The following is an 11616-nucleotide window of genomic DNA, read 5'->3' on the forward strand; positions in this document are numbered from 1 at the left end:
TCTCTGAATGCAGGAAGTGATGTATATTACATCACTTCCGCATTCCTCTGTCACTCTCCGGTACAGAAACCGGAGAGAAGCTGATGAAGCAGATCTGTGCTTCATCAGCTTCTCTGGGGGTCCCTAGGTGACATTAGGGGTCTTAGAGACCCCTGATGTCTCCATAAAGGGGATCTGTAACTGTAATGTGTTATCACATAGGGGATTTCTTAGCACCCTATGTGATAACAATAAAGTTAAGTGTAAAAAAAGTAAAAATAAAAAATGCTCACAAAATAAATAAAAATGTACACACACAAAACAAAAAAACACATACTTTTTTTTAGTTCCCAACCCCCACATAGATGCGCAAAAATGTGTTAGATGCGCCTACACGCAAAAACGACGATTGCTCCAATTATGTTGCTGTTACATATCGCCACAAACGTCGCAATGAAAGCAATCATTCTTGGGCCATTAATCACTGATAACACTAAACCAATGAGCGTTAAAATCTTTTAAAGCATCGCCTATGCTTTATTTTGGCTACGGTATTTTTTTGTGATTTCGTGGGCGCGTGCAATTTTAAGGATTGACATGTTTGGTGTCTATTTACCCGACGTGACCCCTTCTTTTATATTTTACTAAAAAATTGTTGGGTAAAAATAAATGTTTCCTAAAATAATAAAGGGAAAACCATTTTTTTGAAAAATGGCCTGGATAGGAAGGGGGTGTAAACACCCCGGTCAGCAAGTGGTTAATAAGAATTTTCAGGGGGATCCTAATGCCAAAAATAAGTGGAAAAAACTTGGGGTCCCCCCTAAAATTCCATACCAGACCCTTAATCCAGGCACTGGCCTGGCAGGGCAGGAAAGGGGGGACTACACTATATGAATAGTATTATGACACTTTGGACCCAAACCCAAATGGCATTCAGTAGCTTATGAATAGCATTTGGGAGCTCTTGAATGCTAATGTGATAGACTTTGCTTCTGTTATATGACAGCTCAGAAAGCTTTGGGCCGGAGCTGTCATTTAACCACAAGTTTTCATTGGGTTTGGACAGGTCGTGGGGACTTTTTTTTATTTCGGTGAGTCGGCGGGCATTGTTCATCGTGATTAATGTTGGACTACATTAATTCATCTTTTTTTAAAATAAAAAACTTTTCAAAAAGTGTCTCTGTTTTTTGTTTAATTAAAGGACTTTTGCAAATGTGTTGTGTGTTTATTTACTTTTTATTTAATCCTTTAATGAATGAATAGGGGTAACAACTACTCCTTACTCATTCACAATGGGGGTAGAATCTGGGTGCACCCTTTATGACGGGGGTACCCAGAGGCAAATAATATCCCCTGCCCGCAGACCCCCACAACCACTGGGCAAAGGTTGTGGGGAATAGGTCCTTTTCCTCGTTGGCATGGGACAAGGTGTTTTTCTGGCAGTGCCCCACGGCAAAGCACCCTCCACCTGTCGAGGTCATGTGACCTTTTATGGTGCAGGGAGGGGGGAGCTTGCTCATTCCCCCTTTCCTGCCCTGCCAGGCCAGTGCCCGGATTAAGGGTCTAGTTTGGAATATCAGGGAAACCCATGTTTTTTTGTGTTTTTTTTTGGCACTGGGGTCTCCCTTAACATTAATTCCAGACCGAAAGGGTCTGGTATGGCTTTTGGGGGTCGTCCCATGCTTTTTAAGAAAAAAAAAAGGGGGTCCACCCTAACATTCCCACCAGACCTAAAGGGTCTGCTATCAATTGGGGGAGGGGTGCCTCAAGCTTTTCTTTTTTCTTCTGTGAACTTTTGTCTAATGTCACTTTGCTGCAATGTAAATTCGTAAATACTACTGTATTTTCCAAAATTCAGCATGGTATCATGTCTGATAGCTGCAATATGTTCATTCAACAAATGCAAAGACATTTTTTGCTTAACTTGTTGAACAGTAAGGAGAGCTGAATACCATGGTTTAGCCGGAGCCTGTTTGGCAGCCATAAAAAAAGTACTTTATCTATTTGTATTATGTATTAGTGCCATTTGATGGTTTTAAATTTAGCAATGTTTCCCAGGGATTACGATGCATCCCTCTACACAACATGGTACATATTAATTGATTTGATATACAGACAATATATAACACAGCGCCAACAGCTTGAGTCCAGGAAAGGGGACAGGTTCAATGATTGTGGTGGAAGACGCTAACGAGGTAGCTCTTACTAGGTTTTAGGGAAACCTCAGTGCTGCAAAACCAAACACAGAGAGCGCCTCCATCGCATAAAAACTTTTTATTGAAACAAGATAAAAACAAGTGCAATGGTACTCAAAAAGGTCAAGTTAAAACAGGCATGAAAGGATCTTTACACGATGGACTTACCCAGCCGGCTGCTCGTCCTCCTCCTTAAATATTTCACCTGAGGTGGGGGTAGCTTGTACGGAAATAAAGTCTTTGTTGTGCTTATCACTGTGGAGGGGAGTGGCAGGCCCAATGAATTGCAAATAGGGTCAGGTTTTTCTGAGCCAAGACCCTTTGATCTAATAACAAGTAGACTGGCCAATCATAGAGAGGGGTGTGGAGTTGTAAAGAGGGTTTTGAAAACCCTCCAATCTCCATTAGGCCTTGGGAGTCAACCAATCGGAGACTTGCCATGCATCCCTATGGACACCAGGGGTATATTAAGGATTGAAGGAAAGAAGCTAGCTCTCTTTTACCAGGATGGGGCCCTCATGTGACGATTAATGGGTAACTATACATATAATCTTTCCCCCACTTAACTGTATGTCTGTTTGTCTGTTAGATACCAATGTCTGGGTATTTGGGATGTTTAAATCTTTTCTTTGTATGTTGTAGTTAAATAGATTGTTGGTTCATTGTATTCAAGTCTGCATACTATATACCAATAAATTCTGTTATTGTGTTGAGCTCAAAAATCTCATGAATGAATCCTTAGAATCTCATACCTGTAAGTGTGAATGCTTATATAGCAGATCATAACTTGAAATAGTAATTCAGGTAACAGAGGCAAGACCTCAGAAACACGTAAACCATCAGGGACGACGAGCAGCCGGCTGGCTAAGTCCATCATGTAAAGATCGTTTCGTGCCTGTTTTAATTCGACCTTTGTGAGTACCATTGCACTTGTTTTTATATTTTTTTACTAAAAAGTTTTTACGAGATGGAGGCGCTCTCTGTGTTTTGTTTTGATTTGTTATACCCCCTTCCAAAAATGTTGCATTTTGGGGCATTACCATCACACTATGAAGTATTGTACCCAAATCGTTACAATATCTAAAACATGTTGGAGAAGCCCCAAGTACATATATAGCTAACCTCTGTGGTACCATATACCATCACATTAAAAGTGTATAAGTTGCTTCTTCAGCAAAAGAATTGAAAGAACCAGAAGAATACAGCTAAACTGGGAAAAATGTAGGTGTGCACCACTACCTACACTACATTTCTGCTCTGCATATTTTAATGTGTTTTTTTTTTTTTGCAGGCAAACAAAAGAACAACAAATGCATTGGTGCAGCTAAGGAAGACGATGGGAATGATACCCAAGAAGCTGCTTATAGAGGAGGAGGAGGAGGAGGAAGCCACTGAGCCTGTGATCATCATAGCATTAGATATACCTTCACCGCATGAGGTCACTAGCTCTGGTATGTACTGTTGGATTTTTCAATGACTTTCACTCAAAACCAGAAACCAGTTTTATTTACTCTATTTTCCCTCTTTCATATAGTGCAAAGTGCAGAAGAAAATAAAACCAGACCAAGTTATGGTCTAAAAAATTATGGCTGACCTCATGCACTGCAATGATGAAATAGGGGCAATGAAGCAGAGGCTAAAGAGATGCAACAAACTGTTAGGAATGTCATATTAATTCTGGCAGAGTTTTAAAGTTGGACAGGGGCTTCCTCCTCCTCCTTTTTTCTTTTCCATTTTGTATGCACTTTTTTCCTCTGTGTCTGTGCCCTTATTATGTTCACTTACATAATATCTATTGCTTTATTTACCTATTATTCAACTTATGTGCATAAATCTGTTGACATATGTATGGACATAAATCAATTAACATATTTATGAACATTAATCTATGGACATACACTGCTTGGCCATAAAAGAGGCACACACTCTAACATTTCAATGTGCCACCTTTATCTTTGATTACAGTATGCATTTACCATGACAATCTTTGCATAAGCTTAGGCAATGTCACAACATTGATTTCCATCCACAGTTGCATTCATTTTTCAACAAGATTTGTAGTGATGATGGGAGAGTCATACCACTGTCTAAAGTCTTCTCCAGCACATCCCAAACATTCCTAATGGGGGTCAAGGTCTGGACTCTGTGCTGACCAATCCATGTGTAAAAATTATCTCTCATGCTCCCTGAATCACTCTTTCAGAATTTTAGCCCAATGAACCCTGACATTGTCATCTTAGAACATGCCTATTGTGCGATCAGGGAAAAAAAGATCCATTGATGGAAAAACCTGATCATTCAGTATGTTCAGGTAGGCAGCTGATATAATGTTTTGGGCACACATCATTGCTGAACCTAGACCCGACCAACTTAAGCAACCCCAGATCATAACACTGCCCCCACAGGTTTATACTGGCAAGTTGGCACTATGCATGATGAGTTCATTGCTTATTCCACCTCTCTTCTAGGGATGGGCTCGATGTTCGAGTCGAGCAAGAGTTCGACTCGAACATTGGCAGTTTGTGTGTTCGGCAAACACACAAACTGTCAGGGAATTTGGCGGGCTGTTCGCCCGCCAATCACACCACATGGCACAGTGCCTTCTGAGCCCTGGTTGCCTGAAGCCTTGCACCTGACCACAGTACTATGTAGAGCCATGATTGTGCAAAGTAATGATGACTTTGTCCAATCATGGCTCACCTGTCAGCTGCCGTACAACAGTAAACAGTTGGGCAGAGCTAGCTGTCACCGCTAGCTCCACCCAATTGTTTATATGTTGCCGTCATCTGTCAGAATGCCATTCTATGGTGGGAGTTCGTTGCGACTGGACAGGTCAGTGGACATCGTTTTTTAAATTTTTATGATTTCTATTTATGTTTATCTTGTCTTATTTTTTATTTCCTCGAGTCGTTGTCGCCTTGGATAATGATGTATGTCGTGATTGACCCTGGATTATGCCGGTGGATCCCTCCCAAAAATACTGCCAGACCTTAAGGGTCTGGTATGACTTTTGGGGAATACCACGCTACAGTTGCATTCATTTTGTGTTTTTGAGTTTCAAAGTTGGACAGGGGCTTCCTCCTCCTCTTTTTTTTCTTTTCCATTTTGGAAAAATGATGTAAAAATGTATGCACTTTTTTCCTCTGTGCCTGTGCCCTTATTATGTTCACTTACATAATATCTATTGCTTTATTTACCTATTATTCAACTTATGTGCATAAATCTGTTGACATATGTATGGACATAAAAAAAATGTTTTTACATGTCCCCCAGGGCAGTATCTGAATCCCCATAGCCTTTTATGGCCAATAAACTTGCATATAAGCCTTCAAAATTGGTACAATTGATTTTCAAAGTTCTAACCCCAGAGACTTGCATTGAGTTCAAGTTCGAATTCAAACTTTTTCCATGTTCTAAAGTTCTATTCGAACTGAACACGGGGGTGTTCGGTGTTCACTACTCTCTTCTTACCATGATGTGCCCATCATCAATATGGAACCGGGTACATCTGAACTCATCAGACAACCAGACCTTTTTCCATTGCCCCAGAATTCAATCTTTATGCTCCCTGGCAAACTAAAGGCTACACAACTGTTTGGTCCCCATCCCTTCAGTTTTCTTCACATTGTGTGTGTGGAAATGCTTTCACTTCCATTATTACACATAGTCATGATTTCTAATGTTGATTTTTTTTACAATCTGATTTCACCAAAGGGTTAAGTAATCTTCAATCACTATCAAGTAATACAGCATGGTGGTAATGCAGTATAAGGTGAACACAAGAATTTGTAGGCCACCACTTCAAATAACACTATATTAGCGAAATAAAGTACAGAGTTCAAAGGGAAAGGCAGGGTATTATGGATCTTCAAAAACTTGGTCCAGCAAACTCCTACATAAATTTGCTGGTGACTGCGAACCTCAAGTCCACAACAATCGCCATGAACCCAAAAGAGTGGTGTGTAGGTAAAAGATGAGTTACTAATTACAAGAATATCTGTAAAAAATAAGTCAAGGCAACTTAACATGTCGTATTTTTCTTGAAAACATTTCACTGGTCATCCAACCAGCTTTCTCAATTCAGATTGACTTGTACAACAATTGTCTGGGAATAAATATAGTGAATGTTGCTCTAATCTACATCATCTGTGCATAATTTGCATAATTGGGAGCTAGGAGGTGTTAATAACCTGTCCAGAGATAGGTATTAAAACAGCATTGTATGTGACAGACAATAGATGTCTCACCCCCACCCACACCTCTATTCAAGCTCGGCTTCTCCATTTTTACATAAATGGCCTCTTTCACACCTCTTTTAAACCAGTCCTCCTCCTTGTCTAGGATGTGTACTTGACTGTCTTCAAAGGAGTGACCTTTTTCCTTTAGATGTAGGTACACTGCGAAATCTTGACCAGAGGGTTTGGCTCTTCTATGCTGTGCCATACGCTGGTGTAGATGCTGTTTTGTTTCACCGACATACAATTCTGAGCACTCCTCACTGCACTGGACTGCATACACAATCTTGTTCATCTTGTGTTTTGGCGTTGGGTCTTTTGGGTGAACCAGTTGTTGCCTCAGTGTATTGCTGGGTTTAAAGCAGACAGGGATATGATGTTTTTTTAAAATCCTTCTGAGTTTCTCAGACACCCCAGCTGCATATGGGATGACTGCTCTTGGCATTCTTTCCTCTCCTTCTTTCTGTTTTGACAAAAGCCCAGTCTGGATACCTGCACATTTTAATGACCCCCTTGAAGTGTTTGAATTCCCTCGTCTTGGCCTCTGTTCTGGTGGGAATTTTCTCTGCCCGGTGGTGTAGAGTCCTGATGACTCCCAGTTTGTGGCCTAGATGGTGGTGTGAGTCATATAGCAGGTACTGGTCCATGTGTGTTGCTTTTTGGTAGACCTCTATTTCCAGCCTCCTTCCCTCTTCTACTGTTACTAAACAGTCCAAGAAAGCCAGTTTATTGTATAACCACTTCAAGCGGGTTAACCTGCCTGCAGTGGTTAAACACTGGTATACTGTATTTATCACCAGTGTTGCTTGAATGCTCCATTCAATTTGCAGAAGATTTGAGCAAATATGCCAAAATATTCATAATTCAGAAGTTATCAAATCTGAACCCCTTTGATGTCAAAGTGGAAAAAATTCTGATGATTTTTTTTTCCAGGCTTTTGGAGGGCAACTACAGCAGCCAAACAGCAAAATGTAATAAAATGGGCATATATTGTTATTTAAAGAGAGTATGAGTTCCAACTAGTGTCAGCTTAGCAAACAGCATTAGCCATGATTGTCCACAACATTGTTAGAGGGCAAAAAGGTTATTTTCTTATATCTTAGTTCTAAGAAGCATAGCAAGGTAAAACTTAGAAATGGATTTCAAAGTAGGTATCTTTTGGTAACCAAAAATTTGATTTTCAGCCTTCTTGGTTAAAACGTAGTGCATGGCATCCATATTTAGTGGTATAGTATCGGAAAGCACAAATAACAATCTTGGTGACAAAAAAATTAGAGCATCAGCCCTTGGGTATATATACGTATCATTTTTAAATTAGTCTGGCAGTAGTACCATATTTGGATGGCAACGCTGATAAACCTGAAAGGCCGAAGGCCCTTGAAGGTATCTCCAAATAAAAGAAAATAGCATTTTTAAAGTTTAAATTTCAGAGCATACAATTGCTTTAAATGTTTTAATGTATGTATGTATTCTTATTTGTTTATATATTTATTGAATAATTTTGTATTGGAGGTAGCAGAAGACAATTGTGGGTTGGATGGAGGTTATGCCAGGAATTGGCTAGGTTGGCACTGTGAATAGTGACACAGCATTCTTTTAAAATCAGAATTACTACAGACACTCTGTAGTGCGAGGAATGTGGAGGTAACAGTACCAGCAGCTGCTCCATCACCTAACAGGAACAATATGTATCTGTAAATACATGTCCTATCGAAGATAAATAGACTTGACTGCATGCAGCAGGTAATTGGCAGAAGCCACCAGGGGGTGTAAAAGACATCTGAGATCAAAATCTGGTTCATTTTGATAACATTTAGGCGGTCACTATTGTCTGTTACCGGTGGATGCATCTAGCACTGATCCAGTAGAACATGGGGTCTTTCTTCACTTATGAGGCTATTGGTATCTGTACTGGAACCAACATACTTGAACATCATGAACAGGCTGTGTCTGTGGGTGCTACCAGGGGCCAGGTCAGCCCATTGTTGCATGAAGAAACTTTGCAATTTATCTGTTAGATGTCCCCTGCTGGTGGAAATGTTACTGTTGCTGCCTGATTGTCTGCCTTGGGTAGCAGAGCTGTCATGGTAGAAGAGATATCCCTGCCACCATCAGGAAATCTTTGTGCAAGAACCCTCCATAGACATATCTCAGATCAGAGGTAGTAGGCCAATGACATTGTTGCAGAGGCCCAAGGCATTATAGGATAGTGCACTGAATTTTCCCACTAACATCGCAGTTGTTGAGTTCAAGTGTTCCCAAATCAAATGCACAATGTTTGGGGAGACTGTCACTTTTTACGAATTTACGCTGTTTATGAACAGCAACACAATTTATTTTAGAAATGCCCAAGTTAAAAATGACCTTTTATCCATCTCTCTTTCACATGTAGTTTGATTTTTTTGACAGGGGTTGATCCAGAGCTAAGTTAAAATTATGGCTCTTGAATAAGAGGTTTTGGGGGTGATTTACTAACCTAAACACACGCACGCACTAGGTGCGTGTGATTTTTACACAGCAAAACGTATTTATCAACCAAAAAGTCTCTAAAAGCATATTTCCACTAATGCCATATATGGAAAAATCATGCACATGATGGATATATAATGCTGCTTCACAGTTTAGACAAAAATGGTTAGCTCATGCATTTACATTCCTGCATTCATCAACGCAAGCAACACAATGTAGACATAATTTACACAACATCACCTTGCAATTCATGCAGGGCTTTGCACAACACACCTGCTGGGTGTGTACACACTACAAAGGTGTCTAGATTCCACCAATAGATCATGCTGGGAGGGAACACACTACAGAGGTGTATACTTGTTCGTGGCGTGTTTATAAGGTTAGTAAATCAACCCCATTGAGTTAATTGTGGAGTAGAGGTTAGGATGTGTAACACAATTTTTGCTTGATCTACTGTTTCTATGATGTACTCTAACCAGTTGTAATGTTGTTTTTATATTGAATTTTTTCATTTAAGGAAATTTGTAGTAAATGTGTGAATATTTTAAAGAAATATGAGACAAGAGGACTATTATAACAAACATACACAGGTACAATTGTATATGTACATTTTATGGGATGACACAGCTTCTATGGGATGACTTCAGGAATAAACTTTTGTTCCCTTATGTGTTTTTTTAAAAGAAATATACTGGTTTTTGACAAAGATAATAACCTGAATTTCCCTAATACCTTGTGAGCTGTACATATATGTATTACACTGATCTTTATTTCCTCTGTTAAAGGAGAACTATGAGGTGAGTGATTTTCACTCACCTCATAGTTCTAGCCGACCTGTGACAATGAGACTGTCACAGGTCGGCTCAGTAGATCAGGAGGTGAGCGAACACATACCGGCGTTTGCTCACCTCTCGATCCTGTCACGGCTCTCTGCCGTGACAGGGGAGTGGCTGGATTCCCCCCTCCCCGCTCCGATCCGCCAGCGCTGACTGGTGGAATGAATGGGGGAGGGGGCGAGTACAGCTGGCTCTGCCTTTAGATAGGCAGAGCCAGCTGTCAGCCACGAAGCTGGGCAGATCCCGGCACAATTGTTGGGAACCGCTTCCGCTGCGGCGTCTCAGTATATCGCAAGCAGCTGCTCGCGGTATACTGCGGCGTCTCAGTATACCGCGAGCTACAGCTCACGGTATACTGAGCCTAGGGTGATGGGAGGACGCTAGATTGTGTCCTCCCGTTACCCCAAGGAGAACTATGGGGAAAAGACTTAACCCCATAGTTCTCCTTTAATTAAGAATTATTCTACGGACAACATTACAGTAGGTATTTCATTATTTCAAAATACACTGCATTTATAATCATAAAAACAAATGACAAATATTAAGAATATGGGTTGCCATGGAAAATAACATTGATGTCTTTGAGAATGTGTGGGAGTTTCCACCTAAGAAACAGACTGCACAGAATTCTTGTTTAAATTGTTAAAGTGACACTAAATTCATAAAAATGCATTCATGTACCTTAACTATCAACAAAAATGTAGCTTGTTTGTTTATCCCTGGGTTGTAGATGCTCAAATCATGTTTAAATTGGTGCTGACACTGTACTTCCTTCTGGAGGGTAGCTACTTTTGTTCCCCATGGTCCTTGTGTGTGTTGTAAAGTAGCCACCGCTCCAAGCTGCACTCCCAGGATGGATAACAATCTGCACAGAAGGGAGCTTGAAGCGGTGGCTACTTTACAACACACACAGGGACCATGTGTGTAGAGAGATGTAAATCATGAGATGTATCATCAATTGCGATGAACAATGCCCTGATGACCCACCAAAATAAACATGGCGACCCACGCACAACGATTTTGAAATGCTGACTGATCTCATTGACCAAATATGATCATGAATGCCTATTGGCTTGTTTACAATTTGAAATAAGCTGTCAAGCTGTCATTAATTGCTAGGACACTGGTGGGTGTCTACACTATAACAATCAATTACACTGTTTGGCCACCTGCATCCTAACAACTAATGCCCAATGTCATTGGTTGCTAGTTTTCAGGTGGCGGGTGTTAGTTGTTAAGGTGCAGGTAACCACCAGAGACCTAGTAACTAATGATCGGGGTAAACTGAGTTGAACATTGTCAATTGTAGTTATACTGCCATGTAATGAATAACTTTTGGCTGCAACAGTCAGAGGTTTAGTGGGCAGACAATCTGGCCAAATCTGACCAATCTGTCCATTTAGGTAAACCGATCAGCAAGCTGCAAATAGCTAGGGTTCAGGTCAAACTCATGGTTGACCCAAACTCAAAATTTGTTTTTAATCAGAACCTCCCATGCTGCTTCCTCTCTCACTATCAACCGGGACTATACTTTTACTGTCAGGCAGAGATAATTCCACCTGACAGTAGAGTAATATTTTAGAATACTTTGGGAATAAGTAGCTCACGCTACTTCTGGTTACAATTTTGTCTGTATCCCTTCTACTGCTGTCTGAGCAGTCCAAAGCTAACACCCTCCTCTGCTAAAACCCCTGGTAATACATTTTTGTGTCAAGAAACATAAACATATAAAGGTTCCCGATGCTGCAAAAAGATGCTGCAGGTTTTTCTGCATTTCATTTTCTTTTTTTCTAATTTATTCATTTTGGCCCCCAAATCCTATCAGACAGGTCCTCTAGGAGCTTCACAAACCACATGTTTGCATCAATTGCTGCACTGTAATATACCCTTTTTAGGCACCTC

Source organism: Nanorana parkeri, unplaced genomic scaffold (assembly GCF_000935625.1).
Source record: "Nanorana parkeri isolate BGI_ZX_2015 unplaced genomic scaffold, ASM93562v1 scaffold27, whole genome shotgun sequence".
Taxonomy (NCBI): Eukaryota; Metazoa; Chordata; class Amphibia; order Anura; family Dicroglossidae; genus Nanorana; species Nanorana parkeri.